This window comes from Patagioenas fasciata, chromosome 1, assembly GCF_037038585.1.
Source record: "Patagioenas fasciata isolate bPatFas1 chromosome 1, bPatFas1.hap1, whole genome shotgun sequence".
NCBI classification, from domain to species: Eukaryota; Metazoa; Chordata; class Aves; order Columbiformes; family Columbidae; genus Patagioenas; species Patagioenas fasciata.
The window spans coordinates 24625846-24649430 of NC_092520.1; the positions used below are offsets into that span (position 1 = coordinate 24625846).

A 23585-nucleotide genomic window follows, 5' to 3' on the forward strand; every position below is an offset into this window, starting at 1 on the left:
TTTAAGCCCAAACACATAAATAGTCTTGAGTTTTGCCTCTAATTTCTTGTTTGGTGCCAGTTTTCCTGGGCCCACCATGAGTCTTTTGCTCTGAGAATTTTGGGGCTGTGGACTCAGCTCCCTGGCCCCGTTGCCTCCATGGCAGCTGATGGAACACAGGAGAGGTCCAGCAGTGCCGAGCCCGCATCCTGACAGGTCAGCTGTCCTTTTTTGCCCTTGCTGGCTGATCTCAGCACAGGGTTTCCTGCTTAGTCTTGCCCTTCAAGGAGGGACTGTGTCCAGTTCCCTTTTAGAAAAGGTAGTTTTTCAAATTGTCTATGTTGGAAAGAAAATACTGTGCTTGGCAGCAGTGAAAACAGAGGGCTAAGCACTATCTGGCATGTGCTGCACTGGTGTGATGAGGCTGGTCCAAGACTCCAGCAATTTTTGCTGATTTCTATAGGCTGTAGTGGTATGCTGGCATGTACCATATTTTTCCTCTACCTTAGAGCTTCCGCCCAGAACCCTGCCAGTAATATTTGGTCCTGCTTTGATAAACCATCATGCAGACACAATATGGAACTGTAGTCCTAATGACACTTTCTCCTTAGAAAGTTCTTTAGTTCCAGTGTTTTCCTAAGATAATTGTACCAAGCCAGCTTATTACCCTCCCCTGTAGTTTCATTTTTCACTATGCCTAAACTCCTGCATGCTGTTGCACTGCATTATTTTTTCATCTTCCACTCCACCATTTCAAAGCAGGTTCCCTGTTTGTTTAAAAGTACAGCAAAAGCTTTAAAGTCTTGAGGAGAGAGATGCCATATCTTTACTGTGATGTTGTACAATCTGCTGGTTCTATTTCCCTGCCTCGTAGCACTAAGTTGAGAAACTCTTTGACTCTTCATCTCCCCTGGCTACTAAAATAGCAAGAGGTAAACAGGAAAAAGAGGAGACACCTTCTGTTTGATATTGTTTGACTCTCAAGTCAGTTCAGGCTCTGATATTAATAACTTCCTGTTTTGTTTTAAATCTTCTGACAAGTGAAGAACCTCCATGTGCATTGGCATTTGAGCCTGAACTCAGGCAGCTACATGACTAGTGCGTTCTTGGGCTCTGGGCTACAAATTCCAGTTTGCTGCTTACCTTCAGGCCAAAATTTTAGAATCAGAAGTCATATCACTAACAGTCAGGTACCTAAAACCACAGTTAGCTGCCAAAATAAAAATGACCTGAGCATCACAACAGTTGAACACCTGCAGACGCTATAAGTGTCGTGGGATTTGAGAGGGCAGAATCTACACAAATCAGACTAATCTTCTGTAGGAACTTAGATAAGGATCCTAATCTGAAATTCTGGGCTTCTGTTCATTGCTAAGGATAAGCTCACTAGCTAGAAACAGAAAAGAGGATCTGGAAAAAAGTGGAGAAAGGTGCGTTTGTGTAATGTCACTTGTGCAAGATGCTTATGAAATATGGTATATGTTGCATTGCATCGTTTTTCACATATGCTTAAATTAGTAAGACTCTTTCTTTTCCAGCTATCCAAATAATTTTCCCTGTGAACTGAACTATCCCCTCTGGATAAGTTGATGATTTGCTACCTACTGGAGCGGTGGAGTCCCCCCGAACACCTGATGCCTGTGTACTGCCCACAGCTGCTGCTCTGTGTAACCAAGAACCATCTCTCGGTCACAGTGTGTGACAGGACAGCTGGGACTCAGAGGTTCTATGAGATTTAAAAATCAAACCAGCTAATCAAGATTCAAAACAGTGCTGGATTAAAAAGACTAAGCAAGTGGTGCAGCCACGAGGTAATTCGTCAGTTGAAGTCAGTATCTCTAGAAGAGTTTGTCAAAAGGAAACGTGAAGCAGTTGAAAAGAGACCTCCTTAAAGTGAATGTCAAAGGCCTTTGCAGCTGTTGTCCAGTGGACTGGGTGACTCTGGGCTTTGGCGAGAAAACAAGGGTAAAAGAAACAAAAATTTGAGTACAGAGGATAAAGTACCGGTTCACACTGAGTGATTATAAAGGAAGCAATCTTACCACTACAGGGACCTAATTAGAGACTGAATCTCACAACTGTCTAATGTCTCCTCCAGAACACTGAGAAACCCAAACTAGCTAAAGTAGCCCCTTCAGACAGGCAGCATTAGGAGGCTCTGCTGCTTGAGGGGCACACTGAAATGCCAGGTTTATATAGCTGTGGTAATTTCCAGTGTTCTTGAATCCTGTAGTCTGTTCAGTGCTCACTTAGGACCAGGGGAGCAACTTCATTTTCTTGCCCAGGCAGTACAGCATCATCCTGGTCCTACAGAAGGCAGCAACGGGCTCCCACTGCTGTGTGCCCAAGGCTCCTGGAGGAACGACACCAGCACCCATTTTCCCCGGTAAACATAAAAGTTAATTGTCAACATTAACAAGAGAGAATTTCACATTCCTGTGACTGATGTGCTAAATAAGCGCTTTCAGCTGGTCTCTGAAATGTCTTGTGCAGATCAGGTGTGGATCCTTCCTGGAGACGCCAGTGCTGCCAGGCAGAGGATGCGGGCATTGGTGTGTTAAGCCTAGGTGCAGGGCTCAGCTCTCCCACCCTGCTCCAGCTATTGCCCATCTGAGACACTGTCACCCTGCTCTGCTTCCTTTTGGAAATGTGGAAACACTGACCGTAGCTTGAGGCAAACCTCAATGCCCATCCCTGCTCTAGCCGCTCCTACCTCCGAGCTGCAGTGCATCACCTCATCATCAGTGTTCCAAGCAGAAAATTCCCTGAGTTAGTGTCTTTTATTTATTTGGTGTTTTTTCTAAGCAGCAACAAGCTTTTGCTGGATTTTATTTAAGACTGGTCAGTTCTGGGCCCAGGTCCTCAGCACTCCCCTCCCGGTGCCAGGAAGGGCTGTGTTGGCCGGAGCTGTGCTCTGAGGTGAGTGAGCATTGGGGTCAGCAGGAAGGAATTATTTTTGCTAGTATTGCCATTAAAGGCACTTTTAACGTAACCCTGCAGAGTGATTCTGTGCAGATGGGGCTTCAGGGGAGCGCAGGGATCTCTTCCAGTGTTACTGCTAGCAGCCATGCTTTTCTGTGGCAGGATTTTCCAGGTGTAGGGAAGGCTGTACCTGCTGACCCCTCTCAGGGAGCTCAGCGCTCCTGGGAAGAGTGAGGATGGCTGCTCGGGATGAGTAGATGCATCGTGGATTGGGGTGCAGCAGTTTACAGGTCTCTGGAGCGGGGAGAAGGTAAATGACCTGCCTAGAGAGAGCTCAGCGCTGATGACATCTGACAAGGACATTTTCATAACCGAAATAAACAAACAGATGCCTTTTTTTGCTCTAGGGAAGTAATTTCTTCTGTGCTGCTAGCCTGAGACGGCTTGCTTGGCTTAGCCTGTATTTTTACCATATGCAACAAGCCTTAACCACTTAGTTTGAGGCTGTTATTCATTTGGGGCCAACATGCAACATTTCTGGCATTTCTTTTCCATTTCTCTGGCCCTTATATGTTGATAATGTCTCCACTTGTGTATATGTGTTTTCTTCTTCAACATTTCAGTTATCTTCTCTTGTAATATTTTAAAGCCTTAATGGTCTGATGCTGCAGATGGAGAGTATTAGTTACTTTCCATGACCACTCTGGCTGCGATGACTTGCTTGACAAGCTGATTACTCTATCAAGGTGAATGTTAAGTCTCTCTGGAGTATTTCTGTGTGTCTTGTGCCAGATTGCAATTGCAAGCTGGTTTCTTATCAGATATACTGTTTCTCCAGACACAAAATACCAGGAGTGAAACACGGATTTTGAGGAGCTTTATTCCCCACTTCTCTACTGAGATTGATATTGCTCTGGTTTATACAGATAGGATTTAGGTGGCTATATCTCTAAATGTGACAAACTAATGTGTCGCAAGCAAACTCAACTGATGAAATTCAATTGACAAAGAAAATTTCCATCCTGGCAACTACCCAGCAAAGTCTGCAAGTAGCTATTAGGAGTTGATAATAACTGCACCGAGTCTGCCAAAGCTGCTGGAGGTGTCACTGACAGACATCTTTGTGGAGCCAAAGGGCTGTTGCAGTGCCCGCTCCTTGCTGCACAGCATCACCACGTCCAAAAGGGCAACGTTCTGGGTGAGCGGTGGGGCTGCCGGGCACCCCAAAGGGCTGGTTATGGGCAGTAAAGACCAGAAAGGGACCTTTTAAAAAGCATTGCAAAAATGGCTTGACATTAAGGCGGGGAAGAAACTCCCTCTCAGGTCTTGTCATCAACACGTGAGTCCGCAGCTCCCTTCACAGGCCCGGTGTGGGATCCAGTTAGGTCTCTGCTTGCCACCATGATCACACACAGCACCAAACCTTGCATCCCGATGCCATGCACACACCGCCCAGGCCTCCAGAGACCTAAAAATGTCTGTATTCTGCATGACCCCTAAAAAAGGGGAGGCAGCAGTTGCAGCATAGAAGCTGTAGTATTAACAGTGCTTTCAGATTGTCAGGTGGATATAATTGAGGCAAAACAGCAAATCCCAACTAAATTAAATGCACTTCATAGGAGTTCTGGATGGACAACAGGTCACATTGTTTGTACAGGTCACATTGTTTGTGAGCTTCAAACCTGGTAAAGAGGGATGGATCTTCCACAGAGAAATTGCTGACATTGCCTCCAAAATGTCGTCGTTAAGGTAGGAAAAACATACAAATTTATCTTAATTTTTCGTAGCTGATATGCTATCAGGACATGGCATCTAGACAACTATAGGTATTAAGAATTTGGAAAAATACACTAAGCAACACAAAGAACATAAACCAGTGAGTGCCTTCTGAGAAGACAGAGAAACGGAGTCCCTGTGCCACAGAATGCTTCAGGAGAATGAGTCCTAATAGGTACAGTATCCAAATGTCACCTGGGACCAGAGTGTGAACAGCTCTTTTGTAATATTACTTAGCAAATGTCTCAACTTCTTGAGCCCATTGCAGAAGATAAAATAAAAGGTTGGGCAGCATTTTTATCATTATTCATTTATTCATTATTATTCATTTATCATTATTCATTTCTCTAACCACATGTGGTGGTATCTGAATGTCTTGAATATCTGAGCAGGCAGGTCAAAGGAAAGCAGTGTGTAGACTTGTTTTTCAAAGGCACCTATTTCCATTAAGTGTTAACCTCATTTTCTTTTAGGAGTTCATTTTTCCTTGTATATTGTGACAGAAATAATAAAATGAACAAAAGTGTGGTACACCTGTAAGAGGAACCTCAGGACATCTACATCTACATCCATCGACAGCCACACCAGCTCTGGGTGAGGTGTGAGCACTGAGGGCAGATGTTGGGCTGCTCTTCTCCCTGGCAGATGTGGTCCTGGGGTTTCTCTCCTCACAGGATCCCATAGTGAGACCTTAGTGAAGAGCAGAAACAGAGCTTTTCTCATGTCATATCATACATGACAAGGCAAGGATGTGTTGGGGCACCTATAAATATCAACCTACCTCAGATCAACTTCATGCAGGAACAGAAGAAGAGCAACATGCATCCACCTCCTGTTTTTTTTCCCTGGTGTTTGTGGGAAGGAAGAAAAGCACCTTTTGCTATCTGAGTTGATGTCATTCCTGCTGACACTGGGTAGAAGGAAACCTCTTCTCTCTCTCTGCCTGTGAGGGAAGTGCTGACTAATTGGTGTGAGTGATGGACAAGAAGCTCCTTCAGGGCCGACCTTATTCTCCCAAAGGACGTGTACCCTAACTGCCCCCTACCCTGGGTCAGTGTGCTGGGACCCCCTACCCAGCCCTCCTGGGCTCCCCCCTCTCCTGTAGTTCAGAGCCCTGTCACTTTCTGTCCTTGGAAAGGCAGAGATGGGAAGCAGGCTCCCAGGGGCTCCAGAGGAGCAGAGGGTATCCATCAGGGGTATCTCTTTGCAGGAGATGAAGATGGGGGATGCAAGCAAGAGCAGTCACGTGCTTCCCTCTGCAGCCAGCAGCACTCTGCTTTTCACTGTCATTTATTACCTGACGGCAGTTTTCATGTGTTGTGTTTCTCCTGAGCCAGAAGCCAGGAGGGCTGGTGCTTGTGACATCTCCTGGTGCACTGCCAGGGACTGTGGCAGTGTCCTCCTGCCCAGGAGGACAGCACAGGATCCATCCTCACGGCTCACCCAGCCCTCCCCTCAAGACCTGCTTTTGCCAGGAGAGGCAAGATAACCTCGCCACTGAAAATAGCTGGGACAGCGGCCAATGGAGATTAATGGCATCATTAACATCCCCAGTGTATTTATAGGTGTAAAAATGCCTCGGACATGCAAACTGAGCAGAGTTCCTCTGTGTAACACAGGGGCTCCCAGGTCTCCAGGTTCTGCCTTTCCCCTTCCTGCTATTTCATCCTGATCACTGAGACTGTAAAACCTCTAGAGCAGGGACTGTCTCTCATTGCAAACCTATTTTGTAAACCTACCTAACTAGGGGGATACACATGGTTATTTTTTTTCCATCAATGCTGTATTTGCCTGGTCTCCTACTTCCACCCAAATATTTCTGTGCTTATTGTGTGCTGCAGCCCTGCTTTGGGAAAATGCACTTTTTGACAAATTCCTGAGACATGGGCATCACAGGAATTAGTAATTTTCCACCTTGGATTTTAAACTGTGAGCTCTGTGGGAGGGGAACTGGGAATCTCTTAGCTGTGGAGAGCACCTAGGACATGTGGGGCCCTGGTGAGATGTGCAGATGTAATTAATGACCATGGAGATCTTCCTAGGGGAGCCAACAGAGCCAGCCCAGTTCCCAGGTCCTCCAGGAACCTCGTGGGACTGGCAAGAAAATAAAAAACCACCCTAAGTGTTGGCCTCAGAACAGGAGTTTTCAGCACATGACCTGTGTCTGCGCTGCCTGGCCTGTTTCCCAGTCCTCAGTGAAAGGTAAGTGAGAAAGGGAGTGTGTTGTCAGCAGGCACAAATCCAAGGGATCAGCTGTGTGACTGGGAGATGGCTAAAATACCAGTAGGGACTCCTCCCACCCAGAAACACAGATTACCAGCATGGCACCTCATGGAGGTGAGGTTGCTTCAGTGGGCAACCACCCTTCACTTTGCTATTGGTTTTTTGTTGTATCAATCTGAGATAAACTCCTGTGTTGGTCTCTCCTTGGCCCTCTGTCTTCTAGGGGCTGAAATAAAGAACCAACAGAGAACTGATGAAACCACTGCTGTCTGGTTTTGTTTGTTTGCTTTTCCTCTGGGCAATGAGACCACTTCAGCGCAGAGTAAAGGAGCCCAAAATGCTAGAAGGAGGATCTGTCTGCCATTGCCACTGCAGGTGAAACCACAACCCTGGGATCCCCTCACCCCCTCAATGTCTGGTGGGCTTGAGGCATCTCAGTGCCTTGCTTTCCCTTTCACCTCTTTCCCATTTGGGTTCTGGGTTCCGTATCCCCTCCTGGCCAGGGCCCAGCTCTCTGCTGCGATGGGGAGGACAGTGCCTGCTCTGCATCTCACTTTCCATGTCTGTTAAATGGGACCATGACACTTAACTGGCTTTATATAGTTCTTTGAAGGACAAGCATGTAAGTGCCATTATTCAGTCATCTGAAGATCGTAACTGGAAGAGTATTTATTTCCATGTCTGATATATGTGAGATCCTATATAATTTAAAAAGCTTCAAGGCAAAGGCAGCTCAGATGCAGTATCTGAAATAAAGGGAGAAAAAATGTAATGTTTTAATTGTACTCTGCTTATCCTAGGAAAGAGACACCTCTTACATAGTTTCTCATCTAAATTCCTGAACATCTAACCAGAAAAGTCAGCACAACTTTCTCTCTGGACTGATGTCAGACTAGTGGAGTGTCTTGTGACAGAAGAGGCCATCTACATCTCAAACTGATTACCTGCTTTGAAAGGTGTTTATAAAAGGTGGAAGTTTTTTTAACAAGACAGCTAAGCCCCATTTTGGCTGCAGGACACGTGTCTCTTGGGCCTCACCCCTGATACAGAAAGAAAAAGCAGGGATTTTTTTTCCTGTTTCGCTGGGCTATACCCAGTTGTAACCACACTTAACCTTCTTTTTTTTTCTAGTTGCCAACACTGGGTGGCACTAAGTAACTCCTGGCATTTTACAAGATTAACTCTAAACACTTGAATCATACTGACTTGGCTCCACACTGTCCTGACAGCAAATGGTTTTGTTTGAGAAACTTCAGATCATATGGTTGTTGCACTAGAAACATCTGACTTGCATGGCACATTTTGTACTTCTTTGGTTTGCTAGGTTGTCAAAGCTCTCCTGGAACTCTGGCCTCACTGGTTTGGTAAATGTTCAATGTGCTGTTGAGCTCGAAAGCCAAATTTCCTGTATTGAGATGAGAATTGATGGAATAGTTGAAAATAACTGTGCTTTATGCTGGAGATTTAAACCAACTTCACAGAATCACTGAATGGTTGATGTTGGAAGGAGCCTCTGGAGATCACCTAGGCCAAGCTCCCTGCTCAAGCAGGGTCAACCAAAGCTGGTTGGCCAGGACCATGTCTAGTAGGGTTTTAAGTATCTCCAAGGACAGAGACTTCAAAACTTCTTTGGACAACCTCTTCTGTTGTTCAGCCACCCTCACGGTAAAAAAGTAATTCAGTTTGTGCTCATTGCTTCTTGTCATGTCACTGAGCACCACAGAGAAGAGCCTGGCTCCATCTTCTTTGCTCTCTCCCAGCATCAAGTATTTTAGAAGCATAGAATAATTTTGGTTGGAAGAGACCCTTAAGATCAACAAGTCCAACCATAACCTAACTCTGGCACTAAACCATGTCCTCAAGAGCCTCATCTATGTGTCTTTTAAACACCTGCAGGGATGGTGACTACACCACTTTTATGGGCAGCCTGTTCCAATGCCTGACAATCCTTTCCATAAAGAAATGTTTCCTAATTTAAATACACTGCTAAGATCTTCCCTGAGCCTTCTTTTCTCAAGGGTCAACAACCCCAGCTCTCTGAGCCTTTCCTCATGTCAGTTGCCACGATCACTTAATTGTCTTCAAGGGAGTCATTCCAGTACATCCATGTCTCTTCTACTGGGGAACCCAGAACTGGACACAGCACCCTAAATACATCTCGCCAGTGCTGAGTAGAGGGGAAGGATCACCTTTCCACTGGTGACACTATTCCTAATGCAGCCCAGGAGGCTGCTGTCCTGCTTTACCACAAGGATATATTGCTGCTCACGATCAGCTTGTCACCAGGAGGGTCAGGTCCTCTCTGCAAAGCTGCTTGTCAGCCCAGTCAGCTCCCAGTGTGTACTGGTGTATGGGGTTATTCCTTTCAAGGAGCAGGACTTTTCCCTGTGTTAAGCTTAATGAGATTGCTGTCATCCTATTTCTCCAGCTAGTTGAGGTTCCCATGAATGGCACCACAGGCAACTGGTACATCAATCCTTCCTTACCTCCTCCTCTGCAAACTTTCTGAGAGTGCATTCTGTCCCATCATGTGGGTCATTAATGAAGATGTTAAATAGTATTGGACCCATTATTGACCCCAGTGTACTCCACTAGTGCCTGGTAGTTCAGCCAGTTTTCCATGCACCTCACTGTCCACACATCTAGTCCATACTTCATCATCTTGCTTATGCAGATGTCATGGGAGATAGTGTCAAAAGCCTTGCTAAAGCTGAGATAAACAACATCCACTTCTATTCCCTCATCCACCAAGCCAGTCATCTCATCATAGAAGGCTATTGAGTTGCTTAAACATGGATTCCCCATCATAAAAATATAATGACTTTGTCCAATCAGCTCCTTGTCCTCACTACCTACACCTTCTCTGTGTCCTGTATGACCAGGTCCCCTCTTCCCCATGCAGCAGCAGGCCCATATTTTCTAGTCATAGAAGCTCTTCATATCCCTCACCAGGTGGGCTTTGGTTTTCCTAATCCCCTCCCTGCACACTCCAACAGTGTTATATTATCCCTAAGGTTACTTGACCCTGCTTGCACCCTTGTATACTTTTTTGAGTTGTTTCAGAACCTCCTTGTTCATCCACGCAGGCCTCCTGCTGCCTTTGTTTGATGTCCTGCATCTGGGCATAGACCATTGTTGAACTTACAGAAGGTGATCTCTGAAAAACAACGAAGCTCCCCTGGGCCTTTCTTATCTCCAGGGCTGTATCCACAGAATCACAGAATCAGAAGAGAGTAAAGTGTGCTCCCCTGAAACCCAGGGTTGTGGCCCTGCTCTTTGTCATGCACCCTCCTCTCAGGGTCCTGAATTCCATAATCTTATGGTCACTGCAGCCAAGGCCACCACAGCCTTCACATTCCTGACCGTTTCTTCCTTGTTTGTGATTCTGAGGTCCAGCGGATCATTTTCCCTTGTCTCTTCAGTCACCTGTGTCAGAAAGTTATTGCTGTACTCCAGATACCTCCTGGATTGCTTGTGCCTTTGTGTGTTGCCCTTACAGCAGGTACTGAGGCAGTTGAAGCCTTTCATGTCCTCATCAGCCTGCAAACATGAGGGTTCCTTCAGTTGCCTCAAGAAGGCTCAACTACTTCTTTCTGATCAAGTGGTCTACAGCAGACATCCACGACAATGTCTCTCATCGTTGTCTGCCCACTGTGATACTGTGATACTTATCCTGAACCATAAGCTCTCAGCTGGCTTCTCATCCATCCAAGAGCTCCATGCATTCCCATTGTTCCTTCAAATCAAGGGAATTTTCCCCATTTGCCTTCCCAGCCTATCCTTCCTGTGGAGCCTGTGTCCATCCTTGGCAGCATCTAGAGCAGTGAGCTATTCCACCATGACTCGCGATCCAAATGAGATTGTAGCCCTGCAATGGCACACAGACCTCTAATTTGTCCTGTTGGTTCCCCATGCCATGTGCATTAGTGTACAGGCACTTCAGAGCGTCATACTGGTTTCCCAGAAGAGGTATGAGAGCTTCCACTGTAAAGTTTTCCCATACGCACTTCCTCAGTTATGTGCATAGTCTTGATGTTCACCCCTTTCAGCTCTATTTTGTTAATTATGTCTTTCTTGTCCACATCACACTGAACCTTTTCCTTGCCAACCTGGTCCAGAACTTCCTCGCCTGATGATGGATCACCAGCTCCCTCCCCCATTGCTCCTATGATGAAGTTATTCCCCAGCCGGCCAGCCCACTTTTGTCCCATTTGGTGAAGTGGATCCTATCCCTTTCCAGCAGTCCTCAATCTTCCAAGAAGGTCCCACAGTCATAAAAACCAAATCCTTGCTGTCAACAACTGTACAAACAGTAGTTGCACCACAGAGCCCATCCACTCCTCCTGAAGCCCTTCCCCATCAACAGCAGGATCAAGAAGAAACACGCTAGGATCCCTTGTACTGGGCCCTCACCCCTAAAGACATGTAGCCATGCTTGAGGCACTCCAAGTCTCTCCTGGCTGCCTCATTGGTGGCCCCATGGAAAAGTAGAACCAGAGCCCCAGCAAGCAGCAAACCTCGTTAGATGTCAGGCTGGGTCAGCAGATGGGGGTCTCTGTCCCCCACAGCAGTGAGTCTCCCACTGCTGCCACTCACCACTTCCTCCAGTGCTGCTGAGGGCAGCCGAGCATCTCCCTGACCCTGGTGAGAGGTTCCCCAGTGTCCCTCAGCTCCAACCTTGTGAACCTCCACCGTCCCTTGGGAGCTCAACCTGGACAGAGGCCACTGGCACCACAGGAGCTGGACAGGCCCCATTGGAGGCTGCAGCATCCCCAACCACAGCAACACCCAGCTGGTCCCCAAAGAGCTCCAGGGGTCCTCCACCACTCCCAGAGGCTTCTTGAAGATCTCAAGGTGGAGCCCGGACACAGCCATGCCTGTTGGCTACTGCTGCAAGCTGTGCACTGTAAAATTCCTGTTAAAATAAAGCTACTTTAAAAGGACCACAACTGTGAACATGCGGCTTTCACCCGTCACAGGCAGTGCTTGCCCTACAAGTGCCAGGCTGCCATTTTAACGGTTTCTCAGGGCTCCAGTGGGCTTTGTGTGACCTTGCTGACGATGCTGGTACATATGGTGACAGAGGCAGCAAAAAATCAGTGCCAAGTAATGTGTCCTCAGAGGATGTGAAGCTGTTCTCAGTTAAGCCACCCATGGAGACCCATTGCCATGTCCTGATAACAAAAAATATCATTGCTGTGTTTGTACTTGTCCCTAAGTAGGTATTTAAAATATAACAGATCCTAGATGGAATAACCTGATGGGATCATAAAGATTCATGTCCTGAAAGCCAGGACATAGAAACACCAATGACAGTAGCTAAAAATTCTCAATATGAAAATTAAGTTTGGTAAACAAATCTTTACCTGGCTGTTCTGACAGCAGCAGGAGAGGAGTGGCTGAGGAAGAAGCTGCCCACAGTAAGCGATGAAGACTACTGGAGATCCTCAGTGTCTCCAAGCAGAAGAGCTGGCAGAGGGTGAGACCAGCTGGTGGTTCCATTAAAGCCAGGGCAGAACTGATCTGAACACCGAGCATGCCCTACGACAGACCCGCCCTCTCCTGTGGCAGTGGGAAGGAGGGTCCAAGCAGAGCCAATGATTTCTGAAAAACAGTTTATTCACTGGAAAGCACAATTTCTGTTTGATCAAAAACTATCTGCCAATTGGTACGCAATCCATTCATCAGATTCAACCCATAAAATTAGAAACATCAAAATGGCTTGCTTTGATATTTCTGAAGAGAAGCGTTTTGACTTTTTTTTGAAGCTGATCTCACAAGAAGGTCAAGACAATTCGCACTAGCAGGAGACGCTGGAGGCCCTCTCTGCCCAGCCAGACTGAGGATTTAACTGGCATGTGCTGCATCTTCAGGCTGTGGCCAGACCACAGGCTGTGGGAGAGCCTGCAACAGGGGTCTCCTAATCCTCCTACTCGGGTTATAATGCTGTATAAATTATTTACACTGTTTATTAGACCAGATAGAGTAGGGATATCTATGTGGGTAAATTGCCTGCCCCAGAGAGCAGGCCTGGGAGCCAGAAGGTAATGGTTGAAAGCGGTCTTGTCCACACTGCTCAGGGACAGCTCACATGAGGGACGTTGGCCTTGTCTGCATGATATGGCACTTGATCCCAGCTCAGCTTAGCCCTGTGTGTTGTGGACATGGACCTAAGAAAGAACTGGGCTCTGAGCAACCTGATCTAGCTGAAGGTGTCCCCGCTCATTGCAGAGGGGTTGGACTAGATGACCTTTGAAGGTCCCTTCCAACCCAAACTATTTTATGGTTCTATGAGACAATGGGGACAATCAAGGATGAGGACCCACAAGTCAGCTGAGGAGTTGTTTCTGACAGTGTAAGCACATCTGACAGGCATGTCTGCATCGCCAGTGAAGAGGGGATGGGCTCCAGCCCTGGACTCCTGTTCATTCTCCACTAGACTCTGCTAAGTCTGAGGCTCAAGTTTGGTTCACTCAAAGTAGCTGTTTCTAACACAAATCTTCTCATGAGGGAGCAAGCTCCAGGAGCAGTGCCTCCAACCCCAGCAGGACCACTCTGCCCTGGCCTGCTTCTGTTGAGCAGTGTAGACATGGCCAGGCTACACCAGCCTCCTGCCTTGCTGTGCTCCAGCCCCAACATGCCTCTGGTGCTGCCTCACACATGGGGTGTGATACCACTTCTAGGAAACCTTTTTTAAAATCTTTCACTGTATGAGAAACAGAAGGGTTTTGAACTTGCGTGTTGTGTGCTTTGAGCCTGTGTCATAGGCAGTGGAGTATAGTAGGCGATAGCTTTTCTTCATAAACCTTGTGGCTGAAGACAAGGTCTACTTGGGGATCCATCCTGCCTTTCCTGTGAGGGTTTTGGGCTTGACCTGTATCATGTTTGTTGAGCTTTTAGTTTGAGCACCAAACAGAAAAATCAACTATTGGTAGATCTGCCTTGTCGAATAGATGAAGACTCAGAAGAGGCAGAAGCTCTTTGGAGAGAGGCCCTGGCTTTGCAGGGATCATGGGGCTTTGGGCAGAATTCAGGCAGAAGATAAACCCTTCTATCCAAGAGGATAACTTGGGGAAAGGGAGTTGCATGGGATTTTTCCATTGCTGTAGGAACCTTTACTGTAATTCAGCTCATGTTGATTAACCCTGAATGCTATATTCTTTAAAAGTAATTAGTGAGATCATGCTGGAAATAGAAACAGATGTACCATCTGTTACTCAGTGTATGGGGTTTAGAGGGAGGTTTTGCTGAAACACAGTTGTTCCCAACACTGACATGAGACTTCACTGTTGTCACCTTCCTGTTACCTCCCAGAAGCTGAGCATCCCTTTGAACATACAACATGAACTGGTGGGATTTTCTGCAGTGGACTGGTGCTGTAATTCTGGCCAGTGAGGAGGTCAAGAGCTGAGCTATGGTGGCATCTCAGCCTTTAGGGCAAGCCATGGTAGAGGACTCTGCCTCAGAGATGCTTTCCAAGTGCCTGAAATTTCAGAGTAGGGAAATCTGGGCTACAGGCTGAACTCGTGCTGGTGCCTCAGAGCATCTTTTCCTTCAGTGAACTGTAAACACCGAAAGGTTAGAGGTGTTTCTTTTTCAGTCCGTCTGCAGGGTTGTTTATATGTTGTATCCCTTCCCCAAAATTCTCTCTGTTTGTAGCGTAGTCACTTGCTGCAGGTCTCAAGAATTATCAGACAGCAATTGCAGTTATGCTTCTGCAGCTGTGATTGTCCACAGCTGTGCCTTCTGTCTTTATCCAGAGCAACAGAAGATTTTAAGGAACAGTGCAAGGCCTGAGAAGACAATGCATCCCTCTGTGCTTTCCTAAATCTAATCTGGCATCCTTCTGCCTTTCATAGCATCTGAAGAGCAAAGTGCACATTTGTGCTGTTCACAGCCTTGCTGCCTGATAACTAATATCAGGGCTAAGAGGCAAAGTGTTGTGACACCTGGGGAGAACAGGAGCAGGTTCCCCTTGACCCACAGGGCGCCTGTTTCAGCACAGCTGCACAGCCAGGTAGAAAGCTACCAGGACTCTTTTTTTCCTTCTTACTTTTCCAGAGTAAATCTCACATCTCATACTCAAAGTCTCTGGCAGGCCTCCGTTTACAAATATAACTACTATTTATTATTCACACAGAAACAGAGAAGGGCCATTGCTTTATGACCATGTAATAAACCAGGTCATTGCTCCTCATGGGCTTTGGAGCCCAGGACCTCATCTAGTGCAGGGAGAGAATGAAACTCCAGGCATGGGAAGGGGATTGCTATAGTGGATCCCTTTGTAAAGACCAGACCTAAATACGCAACACACCCACAAAGCACAGGTAAGGGTTCCCACTATAAAAGCGGGGAAAGGAACCAAGCAGCCGGCTGTTCCCCTAGAACGTCAGTGTTACAGGGGGAGATGAGAACCATGCTCCAGCAATGCCCTGAGGGACCATCTGAACGTGGGACCTGCCAGCACTGCACTGGTTTTACCTGTGTAGAGCCAGCCACCCCTTAAAAGAAATTACTTACCTGCTCCCTGTTGCTCTTGTCCCACCACTTCTCCACATTACCTGTCCTTGTCCCATTAGTTGTCCTTGTCCCATTAGCTGTTCTCATCCCTGGGGTGTCCACTGGGAACGGGGGTATGGGAGACAGAAGGTGATAGGTCATGAGAAGCAGGGTGACCAGATGGATTCAGCATGTGGTTGTACTTTACGTGTCCGGGATGCCATCTCAACCTGCACTGCCACCCCCAGCTCCAGCTCTTCCTGACCATCCCTGGAGCTTGCTCCACAGAGTGCTGGCAGGAGCTCGATTTGAGTCACCAAAGGGAGAGAAGGGCATGGCTTGGAGAAGACCACTTGGTAGTTCACCTTCTGGAGGTCAGAGCACATCCAGGGCAGGTATCTCCTCCAGCTGAGCCTCAGTCTTCTCCCAACACCACCTGTGTGCCAAGGGACCTGAGTGCACCCCACCATCTCCATCCACTCCAAACATGCCCCTGCAGAGGACACTCATGGCCGTGACACTGAATGGAGCAAAGAGGGTGTACCAAAGACTGAGAAGGCATGTTAAAATGGCAATTTTTTCCATATGATTATCTGTTTCTTTTGCTTTCTGCCTACACCCTGAGGCATGTCACTGCCATCACACTTCAGGGTATGTGGTGGGGCAGCACTGTCTCCCCCGCCAGTCCCTCCTGTTGCCCAGCTGGCTCAAGGTCCTGCTGCCAGCGGGCTGCCTATCATGCTGAATTTTGGGTGTAGGAGAGGAATTTCTGCCTTTGCTCCTTGCCTTTTCACCCAAGGCTTTCTTTGGGGTTAGGGATTTGGGAACCTAAGCATGTAAGGTGAGCGAGCAGGGCTCAGTTTTGCTCCTTGGTTCCCTATAGAGGTATTTTAATGCCTCACAGAAGGATGAGGGGACAGGCCAGCACAGGACAGGAGAAATGAAGGAAAGCAAGGTGCTAGCAAAGACATGGAGCAGCCGGCAGCCCCACCACCTACATCTCGCTCCTCTGGCACCAGCAGCAGCTCCATCCCTGATCCCACACAGAGCCGCCCCACAGCCAGCCCAGCTCTCCCACAAGGACGACAGGGCTCTCCCAGGCTCCACGCAGGGCTGATTCAAAAAAGATGTTGGCAGCAGATGTTACAGAGCTTTCAGAATCCCTCTTCATACTCTGGCACTTCCTTCTCTCCATCCTTGGGCAGGAATCACACAGGTCTGGACTGCACGCCCCACCCCAGAGCCCCAGCAAGCCAGAGCTGGTGCCAAGCAGCAGGTCCTCCCAATTACTTCTTTTAAAGGCACTTTCACCAAACAGTTGATTGATCCTACAAAGCGCTCTCCCCAAGCTCTATGTGCTGTGCATAAAGACTGTGCACCCAACCACCCAGGAAGAGCAGGGGGCCTGGGCTGCTCACACAAGCCCTAATGGCTGAGGGGAGAAGGTATGCTCTCAGGAAGGGCATGTGCAATGGTTACCCTGGGTGAAAGGTTATGTAATATAAATTTACTTCCCTCCAGAATCCTCATGTGCAAGTCACAGAAACAAAAAGACATCGGTTTGAGTCGCCAAAGGGAGAGAAGGGCATGGCTTGGAGAAGGCCACTTGGTAGTTCACCTTCTGGAGGTCAGAGCACATCTAGGGCAGGTATCAACTCCAGCTGAGCCTCCGTCTTCTCCCAACACCACCTGTGTGCCAAGGGACCTGAGTGCACCCCACCATCTCCATCCACTCCAAACATGCCCCCTGCAGAGGACACTCATGGCCGTGACACTGAATGGAGCAAAGAGGGTGTACCCTCTTTTTTCCAAGGAAATTTGAGAGAAAAATGGAAAGCATGTAAAAAAATAAATAAAGGAAGGATGTGAGGAATCTTACTGAAGTTGTCAGAAATCTCTGAGCATGCCTGCTGGGCTGTGTTAGCAGTGCTGGGCTGGGACCCCGCACCCTCAGCGATGCTCTGGGGCTGAGGTGACTGCATCCAACAGGGCTTTTCCTCCGGCCAGTGCTCACACAGCTCAAGCAAGGACACAACAGGAAGTGTTGATGGCTGTAAAGGCTTTGTCTGAGTAGCTGAAAGGAGAGGTGTTTTCTCCCACAGTTAATTGGGAAAAGCACTGGAGCAGCGTGGCTGCCAACACTGCCACAAGGTCCACACGTGGTGACAAAAGTTTGCACCTGAAGGCATGTTAGGACACACTCTGACATGGCAGCCTGGCCTTGTCAGAGATGCAAATCACTTGATGCTGGACCTGCAACAACCCACTACAACCTTGATCTTCCTCGAGGGCCTGCCTGCCCAAATAATTCAGTCATCTTATATCCCTGTTGCAATAAGACAAAGGGTAATGATTTTAAGCTAAAAGAGGGGAGATTCAGGCTAGACATGAGAAAGACATTTTTTTTACAATGAGGGTGGTGAAACACTGGCCCAGGTTGCCCAGAGAGGTGGTAGATGCCCCATCCCTGGAGACATTCAAGGCCAGACTGGAAGGGTCTCTGAGCAACCTGATCTAGTTGAAGGTGTCCCTGCTCATTGCAGGTCCCTCCCAACCCAAACTATTCTGTGATTCTATGATCCCCCCATGGACACAACTATAACCATGTATTTTTCACAAGTGTTTAGCAAATGTAAGCTCTGTGTTTTATACCTTTCAGTCATTGATCAAGCTGATGTGTTTCTCCTTTGGACAAATAGTCATTACATCTGAAAGTTTACAACAGGGCTTTGAAGTTAATGTCCTCTGAGATGAAGGAGAAAGTTCACACCACTTCTATTGTTTCCAGCCCTACTGGCTGCAGACCAGATAAGACAGTGATGGCTATTTTTGCAGGTAAAAAAGCCAGAAAACTTCTTAAAATAATAATGGCTTGAATCCCGTAGTGCTCAGCAAAATGCTGGGAAAGGAGGGAAATGAATTCAGGAAACCTATGGACATCTCAGAACTGTTATTTCTCTGTTTATTGTCTCAGCTTCATCTGAGGCTGTGTCTCTCTTCCTCGGCTTTTGCTGCTGTTACGGCCACATTTCCTTAGGTTGCCCACTAGCTGCTGTTTTCCACCATCAACTCGCAGGGAAGAATGGCCACCACAGACATAAAGTTTTTTCCCCAGGTATTAACAGGTTCCTCCCTCTAATTCTCCTTTAGTAGGTGAAGGAATTGCTAAATTTACGACACACTCCATCAACAGCCAAGACCAAGTGTTTAAGCTGGAGGGCATTAAGGCAACTAGTTCCTTCACCCTGATTTGGAAATGGCAGCCTCGCCGTGACCTTTTCAAATCGCCTTCCTAACCTCTTCCTACCACAGCTAAGCCAGCGCAAGTGGCCCAGAGGAGCTTTTAACATCTCTGCCTGAGGGCCTTTCGAGGAGCATCCCACACCGTGAGAGCCGGGATGCTCGGAGCCAGATTGTCCCTGCCTGCGAGCTCCAGGTGGAGTAACCAAAGCTAAAAGGGCTTTGGAGAAGGACAGGATTTTCCAGAGCCTCATCCAGGCAATTCTGGGAACTCTTCAAAGGCAGCGGATCCACCACGTGCCCAGGCAGCGATGCCTGTGCTCTCCTGCATCCCACTCCCCTGCCCACCACATCCCTCTGGGCCTCGTCACTCCAAAGTGGCTTTTCCATTTGACCCCACAGGCTATGGGACTGGCCAAAAAAAGAGGTGCCAGGAAGATCCATGTATATGCCCTGGTTGGAGTTATCCAAAATCATGCTAGAGAGATATGAAATTTCATTATGTCAGGAACTCCTGCACAGCATGCACAGGTACTATTAGCATTTTTATACAGCTAATGAATGGATGCTTGTATTAAAAAAATACCTTCTGAAATGTGATTTATAAATGCTAAGATTTCTAATATACACCATCTATTTTACAACTGAGTTACATTCCTGTTGTAGTACGTTAAAGGAAGGATCAGTGCACTGCAGCTCACAGCTGGGCAGCACGTCAGCTAAACCTGCTTCTCCCTTTCATTTAACTGTCTTCAATTTGTTTCTTATAAATATTCTGGTGAAATTCAGCTGAAAGGCACCAGCCAAGTTCAGACCAGTAAGGTGTCATCAGATGGACGCTGGTGCTTGTTGTAAAGTGAAATTGGGTACCCAACTGGAGGGGCGATGCCCAGGGGCTGCAACAACACAAGGTGGCAGGGGTCCCCTCCAGAAAACCCCACATCCCTCACTATTGCAGGGGACAAGTGCCATTGGGGACGGAGCAGCACGAGGCTCTTGAGCCACCCTGGCACGACTGCAAGGACCAGCTGGAAGATCCCTCCTGAGAGGTGATGGCAAACCCCAGGGTGCCACCAGCATCCTCCACACCAGCCAGGAGGGTCCCTCCATCACTGCAGACCTGCAGCATCCTTTGCCAAAAGCAGCAGTTCCCTTTCGTTCCCACCTGTGCTGCTAATTTGCCTCCATTAGCACAATGCAGTGACTGGACAGGCTCTGGGAGGTCTCTGCTGATTCTCTTCCACATCTTGGCAATGGGATCTGCCTCACTGAACACTCAGGAAAATCCTCCTCGTTTATTTTACTCCTTCGCTGCAATGCTAAATAAAATCTGCTTATTATTAACCCCCCGCAACAGTATGGGTTATATTTGCTGCTGGTTTATCCTGCAAGTAATTTAAATAAACAACTGAACCATAAAGAAAAGGCTTAAACATCTTTTTCCAGTGGACATCAAGATGCCACACCATTAATATTTCTTTATCACCACAAGGTCTGAGGCTTGAAATTTGCTCCTCAGTTTGTCAAATGGGATAATTCTTAAATGTTTTCAATTATCCAGCTAATTAGCACTGAATCCTGCATTGCGATAAATGCTACATTACGTGATGTTTCTTGCAGTAATTTCTTTGGAAGTTTGGGCCCATAAAGTGGTGCAGCCCTCACAGCAGGGGGGTATTTCATCTTCCAGGGTGACATCACCCATTTTTGACCAGGTTTTAAAAAGCAGTCAATACCACTCCCAGCTTTCCCAGGCAATCAGCAGCCAGAAAATCACTGTTGTGCTTGGGAAGATCAGTGTTAGGAAGCGTGAAGGTGGTTGTCCTGCCACTGGTGTCAGGGGGACCCTTTGGGAGCAAGCCCTGATGTGACAGCCCCTCTATTTTGGTGAATGCCTGGTCTTTCCTTCAGGAGTACCTGCAAGCGCTCAGCAGTGCAGTGCCACACTGGGGACATGATGGATGCATCTGCCCCCCGCCCCCACATTTGAGGGTTGGAAGCCATTTTAGGGGCTGTAAGGCTTTTCTCCCCACTCCCCTCAGGAAGGCAGAGTCAGCGGGACGGGAGTCTGGGTACCGGTGGCACCAATGCATCCCCTGGGATACTGGTGGCACCAGCACATCCCTCACTGTGGATTCTGCTCTGCTTTTCCTGTGCTGCTTGCTCACTCCCATTTTCAGAGGATGGCATGGCTGAAAGCAAAGCTCTGTAGCCCTCAAAGAAGACACTGTGGAAAACACCGGTCTGTTCCCCAACTCCATCAGAGAGTAATTTCACTTCACCGTAAAACTGTCTTTCTGGCCGATGTGGAGCAGGTCTGGAGCAGCCCTGAGAGGTGCAGGGCTCTGCATCCCATTAGGGCTCCCCGGAGGAAGCCGGACAGAGTTTTTATTAAATCAAGCTCACAGTCAATGCTTGAAGAAGGGCTTTTTTGAACTAGGAGCTGAACCTCATGTTTGGTGCCCTGCCAAGCTCAGGATAGTGCGAGGGGGAAAAGGAGATGTATTTTTGGACTGCATGTCTGCAAACAGGCTGTTAGATAAAATTAAAGCGGCTGTTTATAAAGAATCCTCTGGTGGTGAAGCAGATGTGGAGGCCTCAGTCTGTGACAAGATATATTTCTGGTGTTCGCATGAACGATCATTTTCATTCAGGACTTTCCTTGTGCTGCAATAATTCGTTGGTTTGATGTTGTTTTGGTTTGGGTTTTGTTGGGTTTTTTAAATTATTATTTTATTATTATAACTGAAACTGGCACGATGCCCTCATCGCTCGTGATAAACTTATTTGTTTACTTGTGTCATGGTAACCAGAGAGCTGGACTCAGGCTGTGCTTCCTCGGTCTGGTCGTTTCCTACCAGACCACTCGGGGCCAACTGGCACAGGTAGCGAAGCAGAAAAACAGCATTTCATTATTTTCTTGCTGTGTTGCTGGTGGCTGATGAACACTTTGGCTTCTGCAGGACACTGAGCAGGCACCCACAAGACCTTCTCTTACTCAAACCCCACAGCACAAGGAGACCCAGCCCTGGTCACCCCTGTCCTGGTGCAAGGACAAGATAACTTTGCAGGAGGTGATGGAGTCACTTTGTGCAACCATGGAATAGTTTGGGTTGGAAGGGACAGTTAAAGGTCATCCAGTCCAACCCCCTGCAATGATCAGGGACATCTTCCACTAGATCAGGTTGCTCAGAGCCCCGTCCAGCCTGGCCTTGAATGTCTCCAGGGATGGGACATCTACCACCTCTCTGGGCAGATTCCCCAGAGCAAACTTTGGGTTTGCTTTGGTACAGAACAGGAGCTGAGTTTTCTTCTGAACAGTTGTTATTCTTTACTGAGCTATGTTTAGCATCCAAGAAAATACTTTGGTTTATGCTTAATGTTATATAAATACATAGAATGTGTTTAATAGCTACTCCCACAGCTCTAAATGCACTTTAAAAAATAGGCTGCTTTCCTGAGCGTTGCAGGCAGCAAAGGCATCACTGTGCTTTTACAAGAAAAATCGAGAGCACAAGCGCACATTTGTAAGTGAACGCACATTATTATTAATTATACATGGTTTGAGTTTGTGCTGACTTGCCATTCCTCCTTGGATCCTGCACTGAGTCTTGCCTTTCTTATGGCACAGATAATAACTTGAAAGAAGCCCAACACAATTACTGTGATCTATATCTGCAGCGGGCATCACATATGGAAGACATAATATTTGATGGTAAATTTTTGCTTTGACATTATAGTAGAAGCTAAACAAAAAGGTGTCAGCCTTGGCCTAGAGTTTCACAAGTGCCACAGGCGGAACATGCTTCTTCGGGCTCTTTTAAACCTTCTCCTCTTCTTCCAAAAGGAGAAACTCGCAATCTGGACTCAATTGAACCTAAAGCCATAAAATTCCAGGTTCAAATAAATCTTCATTTTATAAAAACACATCCAGCATATATCAAAACAGAGACTGTAAAAGAAATCAAACGTGTGGGTCACATACTCTGCAGGATGCTCCTTAACAGTACTGCAAAGTGAGTGGAATAATGAGGTGCAGTTTTGCTGTGAAGTTTTGGTACCTCCTTGCAGCTGCCCGGGGCGCCCACCCAGAACACGAGCAAACACACGGGGAAGGGGCCAGCACCCCTGCTCCCGCATCCCCTCTGTCCTTTCCTGAGTGAGAACAGCCGGGCTCCCAGCGGTGTCCCCATGGCCAGGGTGCCGGGATGCACCCCACCAGCCTCCCGCACACCCCCAGCAACGCAGGGACTCGCTCCTGCAGCCCAGCGAGTGCCAAGGCCATGGCGAGCAAAAGCGCCATAAATCAAAGGGAGAGAAAAAATAGAGCGATATTCTGGGGGAGGATTTGCCCGCCTGTTCCCATAAAGTTGAAATGCGAAGCAAAAACGAAAGCAGCTGGGATCACGCTGCAGAGGAACGGGCTTTAACAAGCTCTTTTTCAGGGCTTTAAAAGAATTCTGCCTGTGATGTAATCTTGACATTTCCTGGCTCACTGGTGATTTCCTCGCATCAAACACCCAGGATGCCGAGGAGTCGTCACCGCCGCTCGCGCAGCTCATTTTACTTGCAGCAGGAGGAGAGAGAAGTGGGGTGCTGGGTGGTGGGACGGGGAGCAGCAACCTGCACCCCCATCCCCGCACTCCTCCTTGGCCTGGCTGGGTGAGGCGATGGGCACAGACCTGCCCTGTTAGCAATTCCTCGTCTTCATTTTGAGGGGTGAGGTTTAAGGCTCCTGACTGGGGGTTCCATGCGCCAGCAGCCTTGGCAAAGAGACTAAAGCCCCAGCAGGGACTTTATAACAAGATATATTTTTTTAAATCTATGGTATTATGGCAACTATACAACCTTCTGCGTGACTTGCTGGAGAAGTTATGACCCATTCCAAAGCAGGCCAAGCCCTACAGACTTTGAGAATGATCATGAAGATTCCTCAGTTTTCTGCT

At 47.6% G+C, this 23585-nt stretch overlaps 1 long non-coding RNA gene across 4 annotated transcripts in view; it reads left to right on the forward strand.

Annotated features, from left to right (window-relative positions):
- Positions 1–21771, forward strand: part of LOC136097621 (uncharacterized) — a 74849-nt gene extending 53078 nt beyond the window's left edge. Inside the window, exons 3-4 of one of the 4 annotated variants that reach the window (XR_011737622.1) lie at positions 1518–7856; positions 8225–21771. This is a non-coding gene — a long non-coding RNA (uncharacterized lncRNA). Of the gene's footprint in view, positions 1–1517 lie in introns of all 4 variants that reach the window. The other 3 variants (XR_011737621.1, XR_011737623.1, XR_011737624.1) reach the window with 3 other exon arrangements.
- Positions 21772–23585: the final 1814 nt, after the last annotated feature.